Consider the following 7,788-nt stretch of genomic DNA (forward strand, 5'->3'; position numbering starts at 1 on the left):
TTTTTTGCGGTACGCGGGCCTCTCACTGTTGTGGCCTCTCCCGTTGCGGAGCACAGGCCCCGGACGCACAGGCTCGACGGCCATGGCCCATGGGCCCAGCCGCTCCGCGGCATGTGGGATCTTCTCGGACCGGGGCACGAACCCGTGTCCCCTGTATCGGCAGGCGGACTCTCAACCACTGCGCCACCAGGAAATCCCCATTGCTCTTTTTTCACAAGAGAAGGAACTGAGATTAAATTAGGGACTCAAGGTCATATTGCAAGGAAATGTTACAGCTAGCTTCTAAGCTACGTCTGTCAGTTACACCTCTGTGCTCTACAAATCCACCTACTAAGCAATGGACTTCCACCAGAACCTGTTACTTTTTTCCTTGGTTTCCAACTTCCTAAATCTAGCTAATCTCATGAACTAACTCCTACCGTGATGTTAATGGGTTCACATGCTGCCACTCCTTCTTACTCCCCAGAGAAAATATTTTGTCAACAAGGAAGTATTCTAGGGAAGATATTTTCCACCAAACGTATTTGGGGATTATTATGATCTTTCCAAGGTTTAAGGCATTAGGAATGAATCTACCTGGTTTAGTTGGTGGGATTCAGGTATGTGACTTTACACAAAAATTCACCCTAGGAGCATATATTGACCTTGTTACTTATAAATAGTAATAGAGGTACAGTAATGCTCCCCTTATCTGCAGTTTTGCTTCCCACAGTTTGTTACCCTAGGTCAACCAGTCTGAAAATATTAAATAAAAAATTCCAGAAGTAAATAATTTGTATGTTTTAATTAGGCACCATTCTGAGTAGAGTGATGAATCTTGCGCTGTTCTGCTCTGTCCCACCGGGACTCACCTCTTTGTCCCATGGCGCCCCCCCCACCATATCCTCTTGCCCCTTTAGTCACTTAGTATCTAGCTCAGTTATCAGATCGACTGTCAACTGTCTTGTGTTCAAGTAACCATTCTTTTACTTAATAATGACCCCAAAGGGCAAGAGTAGTGACAGTGGCAATTTGGATATGCCAAAGGGAAGCCATATAGTGCTTCCTTTAAGTGAAAAGGTGAAAGTTCTTGACTTATTAAGGAAAGAAAAAAAATTGTATGCTGAGGTTGCTAAGATCTATGGTAAGAACAAATCTATTCATGAATTATGAGGCAGGAAAAAGAAATTTGTGCTCGTTTGCAGCTTGCTCCTCTAACTGCATAAGTTACAGCCACAGTGCATGATGAGTGCTTAATTAAGATGGAAAAGGCGTTAACTTTGTGCAATAAGATATTTTGAGAGAGAAAGAAAGACTATATTTATACAACTTTTATTAGTTTACTGTTACAATTGTTCTGTTTTATTATTAGCTATTATTGTTCATCTTTTACTGTGCCTATTTTATAAATTAAGTTTTATCATATGTATGTATAGGGAAAAACATAATATATATAGAATTTGGTACCATCCAGTTTTAGGCATCCACTGAGGGTCTTGGAAGATATCCTCTGTGGATGAGGGGGCACTACTGTAATATGCAAACCTCAGGCATAGTATTTTTTTTTTATAGTTTTAGCTTTTTATTTATTTATTTATTTATTTATTTATTTATGGCTGTGTTGGGTCTTCGTTTCTGTGCGAGGGCTTTTCTCTAGTTGTGGCAAGCGGGGGCCACTCCTCATCGCAGCCTCTCTTGCTGCGGAGCACAGGCTCCAGATGCACAGGCTCAGTAGTTGTGGCTCACGGGCCCAGTTGCTCCGCGGCATGTGGGATCTTCCCAGACCGGGGCACGAACCCGTGTCCCCTGGATTGGCAGGCAGACTTTGAACCACTGCGCCACCAGGGAAGCCCAGGCATAGTATTGATATATTATTGATACAGCTGGCCCCTGAAACAGAATAAAGGAAATTCCTGATCCTCAGACCTGTTTGCTAAGAGCCCGGGGAAACTTGTATAACTATATTAGAGCAAAAAAACTAATCATAGCTGCCATTTATATAAATTTTGTAAAAATAAATGAATAATATTTATTTCATTCTTTGCTTATTAAGCTCCATGTGCTAGGTAATGTGGTGGGCGTTTATTTTTCACACAAACCTATATGAGAGGTACTACTACACAAATTACTTTGAACCCTGGTATAGGCAAGTTTCCGTTTTAAAATGTGTAAAATTTGTATAAAGAAGAAAATGCCAAGATTCAGAGTCAATGCCTGAGTCCTTTCCACAGTTCATGCTATAGGGTCCTAGACTTCTTAGAAAATGATGCCCCATCCTCTCCAGACATACTTGACACAGGGATCAGGTCAGGGATTTTGCATCTTTGGAAGAGGAAGGAGGGGGAATTTCATTTGTGTTTGTGTGCTTGTGTGTGTGTGTGTGTATGTGTGTGTGTGGAGGTGGAGGGTTGAGGACACAATAAAGAAGCTCTGAAGTAATGGAGTCTGATTGAGGGCAGTGAGGTGATGAGATTTTTTTTAATCCAAACTTCTTCCAGATCCCCATTCTGAGTATGGAGGAGACACTCACACGCTCTCAGAAGTTCAGGGTTATTTGCTGCTGTGGAATGCAGCCAGTACTCTCAGTGTCCTTTTCCACTTTTTATTAGAGGGGAAGATGGAGTGGAGGAAGACTTAGGCCATTGTTGGCAGGTTTCTACAGACTGCCTCAGAGAGAGATGTGCCCCCAGAAAGCACCCCCTTACAGGTTTCTCATAAAGCAGAATTAAAATATTATTGAAGATATAAAAGATTTGCTGACACAGACACACATCAAAGATGCAAAGGCCTAGATCACATTTAATAATTATTATTATTATTATTTTAAAAAATTTCTAAATGAGCAGTGCTTTTTGAAAAAGAGAAAATTCTGCCAAGTTATACAAGGCAAATAGTGAAAAAGGTCTCCTCACCTCCTTCTTTCCTGTGTCCCCAGGAACAACCTGTTCATATGCTGATGCATAACCCTCTGGGACTCTTCTGTGTTTACATATGCATTTACAGTTGTATTTTTTTAATGATATTCTATGCATAGTATTTGCTACTTACTCTTTTCATTCAAAAATGATCATGGACATCTTTCCATGCATCCATCTTCCATACAGGATCAACCCCTTTCTTTCTCTCTCTTCCTTTTTTTTTTTTTTTAATGGGTATGTAGAATCCCATCGTTTGGATATGGTATAATTTGTTTAACTCTCCCTACTGATTATCTATTTTGGTTGCCTACAGTACTTTATAATTTTTTTAAAGTCTGGACAGAAAATATTCGAGGATATAACCAAGTACCTGTAGATGAAATTTTCTAACAAGATTGATTCCTAAAAACAAAGAGTATTTGCAATTAAGATAAGATTTTCGAAGTTTTTAATATCAACTGTCTACATGAACATTAGAAAAAGATCTGTGAGAACAGTTTAAAGTCCACAAGGATTATTCCTGTGAATATTTGGGGATACAATTTTGATTAAAAATTTTTAAACAAAGAGTGCATAATAAAGATATGTATGCAACCATTAAAAACTGAAAAAATGGAGTAAATAACTTAAAAATCAAGTTCTTGTTACCATTCCCATTTTTTTCATTCTAATAATCTACTTTGCTCTTAAAAACCTATAGCTTTCATGAATCTTTAAGATTTGATTTCTAAATGTAAGAATGGCTTTTAAATACAGAATATATTCTTGAATATAGTAGTACCACAAATCAAAAATACTGTATTTGTATTTTGGAGATTTAGAATAGTACAAACTATATTTGAAAAGATTTCTTTGAGATGATTCACAATATTTATATTAATTTTATCCGAAGAAAAACATTATATAGAAGTTGTTACCAAATCTGCTTAAAATGAGCAAAATATCAAGTATTCTAGAAAATATTTTGCTGGAGGTTTACAGAAAGTATCTAGTTTTTACTGTAGCTACTATGATATTTTGCACATTATATTTATTTAAAATTATATCCTTGCTGAAATGTAAATTATTTTCTTATTGTTTTCTTAAATTTTTTTACCACTCCCAATTTCAACCACTGAACTAAATCATCAAAAATTGCTTTCATTTTTTTTAAAGCAAGAACTGTAGAAGCTGTGTATGATGAAAAGATTTTAATGACTGTTAATGAGAAAAAAGAAATTGCGTGGTTTATTTTTAAAGCGTGCGCATGCACGGGCGTGCACACACACATACACACAGTAGAGGAGTTGAAAGGAGAGAAAAAAGAGTAAAAGTTCATTGGAACCTGGTGATTTATAGGGAAAGGCCCAGCAAGCTCACATAAAAACCAGAGGGGAGAAGTGGTCGGACATTGGGTCAAATCTCCATTCACAGGTTGTGTAATAAAAGGCCGACTGTAGCCTTTCAGGCTTGCTTCTAGTCATAGACAATGGCAGTTGCAGAGCAAGACTAATAACAGGATTTAGCATAAATCCACCACAGGAAGTGAACAGTTGTACTGGCAAATAATTAGCCAGGAAACATTTTATAGCAGCATCAGGATGCGTCCGTGAGCTTTCAAACTCTCAAAGCATTTGTGATCATGAAAACATAATTAGTTCTCAGTGATTGTAATTTTTGTGTGTGTTTGCTATAGGATAGTTCTTTCCCCACTCCTTTCTTTTCTCAAGCAAGCCTTCTTTTTCCTGTCCTAATTTAGCAGCCCCAGTGAGGGTTTTGAAGTCTCAAGGGAGGGGTTTAGAATGTGTTCCTTTTTTCTCCTGCTGATGCTTTTTTACTGCAAGGTGGATGGTGTTTATTTTGCACGGCTAACAAGTGAGTTCAAAGCAACGCGTTGCTCTTGAACTCCTGCCAGATTCCCAAGGCTGAAAGCCCCCCTGCTTGGTAGAGCCGACCTGTACTATCAAAGCCTGACTAATTTGCAAAGGAATGTCAAAATGACTGGTGCACTGCATTTTCCACCACCCGCTTCATTTGACACTTAAAGGAAAGCTAAGTGGGAGTGTAAAAGGAAGGAAATTCATTCAAGGCAGCACACCCAATAATGTGAATTAATTTCACAAGAAAATGGGAGCTCTTTGCTGAGGACTTCCCGTTTTCATCTTCTTTGCTCTTTCTTTGAGCTACTGTTTTAGTAAGGGCTGCTAATAAACATTATGTTTCTGTTCTCACACCATCCATATTAAGAGTAAATGCTGTCATTAGACGTGGCTTGGAAATTCTTTGTGTCAAAGTGTCTGCATGAGACTGCTTCATCTGATTTAGTCACACCAGTTAAAGAGCGGCCCCATGAAGACAAACACTTGGTCCAGGCCAGAATTTTTCTCCTTTCAACACTCTAAAAAAATCATTTCATTCAGAACCAAGAGATCTATACTTATGAATAAATACAAGTTGTTGCTGGAGGAAGGAAGACTCATAAAACAAAGTCCTGGATTGGATTTTTGAAAGTGTAATTCAGAGATGATGTGTGGAAATTCGACTCGGCTCACATAAGATACATCCATGCTAAAACAAAGGGCACAGAGTCAGAAAAGCCAAATACAAGACTTTGACTTGATTTAGTCTGATTTTAATCTCTGTGTCCTGCTTGCATTTTGTAATCTCAAACTTTATTTAAAACTTATATTGAAAATATGACATTGGCATATTCTCCCCAAGTAAGATCATCTACAAATTATTTCCCTAGGCACCAACCCTAGAACTTCATTAACATTCTTGATTGTTTTCCCAGTGCGTTTGCATGATTTATATAAATTGCCATCGTCATCACCTAGGTGAACAGTAATCTCACTTTCACATTTTCTTCTTGCTTGAGTTTTGACCACACATTGCTTTACTGTTACTCTTTACCTAACACTGAACTCCATATCCAAACATGCTATTGGCCATTAAAAGTGGACCTCATCTCTGTTATCAGAATGTGAGGTAATCTAGAGGGAAACTTCTGGCAGTGCCTCGGTTGCTTGGAAGTGAGTTTACTGAGGTACAGTCATGCAGTAGTTGTCTAAAAAGTGAGTTCATGTCAAACTGAGCACCATGCTGCTAGAGGATGAGGGTGGAATCAGACGAACCTAGATTTGGACTACAATCAAAGTACTTACTAGTGACGTGAGCAATACTAATTAACGAAGCTTTCGAAGCCTCAGCTTCCTCGTGTACAGTGAGGCTAATAATAGCACCTACCTTGTGGCTTATGGCACTCAGTGCTGTAAATGTCAAATAGTAAGCACTCAAGAAATGTTAGCTATTGCAGAATCATAGCAGCTTGGAAATGAAATGCTGCAAGAATCAGGAATCTCCTCAAGTGGGCATATAAAATAGGAATCACCTTATAGGAACAGGAATCTAGAAATAAGCCAGGTTCCAGGTTCAGAATTATCAAGTCTTCAGTTTTATCTTGGCAATGCTCTTGGCCCTCTTCTCTGGGTTAATAGCTTTATCTTCACGCTGGCTCCCTTCATGGGTGCAAAATAGCTGCCAGCACAACTGGGCTAACCATCTTCTTTGCTCAAGTCAAGCAGAAGAGATAGAGGAAAGTGCTTCCTCAACCATGAAATAAAACTTCTCCCTGCAGTATGACTGGGGACACCCTCAGCTCTGTGCCCATCACATGTGACATGAGGGCAGTCACCAGGTAGCCTAATTATCTTAAGCCTAGTTTTGGTTCAGCTGAGTTTCTAGCAAGGGGGAAGAGAAGTCAATCAAAGATGCTCTGCTAGAAAGAAATGCATTAATTCAGTCAGCAAATATTTTTAAGTACTGACTGTGAAAGGCAATATGGGGGGTACTTAAAACCTAGAATTTGGAGCCAGTTTCTCTGATTTCAAAGTCTGAAGGCACCATTTACCAATTGTGTCTCTTTTTTTCTTCATCTGTTTTTTTTTTTTAATAAATTTATTTATTTATTTTTGACTGTGTTGGGTCTTCGTTGCTGGGCGCAGGCTTTCTCTAGTTGTGGTGAACAGGGGCTACTCTTCATTGCGGTGCACGGGCTTCTCATTGCGGTGGCTTCTCTTTGTTGCGGAGCATGGGCTCTAGGCTCGTGGGCTCAGTAATTGTGGCTCATGGGCTCCAGAGTGCAGGCTCAGTAGTTGTGGCACACTTGCTTAGTTGCTCCGTGGCATGTGGGATCTTCCCAGACCAGGGCTCGAACCCATGTCCCCTGCACTGGCAGGTGGATTCTTAACCACTGCACCACCAGGGAAACCCTTTCTCCATCTGTTAATGCTACCTTTCTGATAGGACTGTTTGAAAGTTAGATGAGCTAAAACACGTAAAGCACTTCAAACTGCCTGATATTTACTAAGAGTAAAATAGATGTTAGCTTTTCTTATTACCTCGTATTGGGCAATGTGCTGTGTATTCTTTTAAATCTTATCATCATGGAACTTACTTTCTAGAGGAGGGACATAAGGCCTATAAATAAATAAGCACAATAAAATGTTGCGACGGTATAGTTAAATTTTGGCCATGCACAGATGGGTCAGAGGGAAAAGTAGTCAATTGGTTTAGACCAGAGGTTTACACAGGGGGTAACCTTTAATTTGAGTCTTGAATGAAGATTAGGAATTTGCTGGGCATTTTGGGGTATGGAGAAAAATCATTCCAAGTAGAGGATGTTACATGAAAAACAAATAAAGATGTGAAATCAAAAGGGATCTTAGTGTGACTGAGTACTAAACTTGGGGGAAGAGGAAGAAAAAGGGGGGAAAGGGTTGTAAAAGCTGTAACTGGAAGGACACACTGAGGGAAGATGTCTTAGATGTTTTGCTAAAGAGATTGTCATCCACTACCACCCCTTTTTATCCTTAAAGCACCAGGAAGCCAGGGGAATTTTTAAAGCAGGAAT

Source organism: Lipotes vexillifer, unplaced genomic scaffold, assembly GCF_000442215.2.
Source record: "Lipotes vexillifer unplaced genomic scaffold, Lipotes_vexillifer_v1.1 scaffold19, whole genome shotgun sequence".
NCBI classification, from domain to species: domain Eukaryota; kingdom Metazoa; phylum Chordata; class Mammalia; order Artiodactyla; family Lipotidae; genus Lipotes; species Lipotes vexillifer.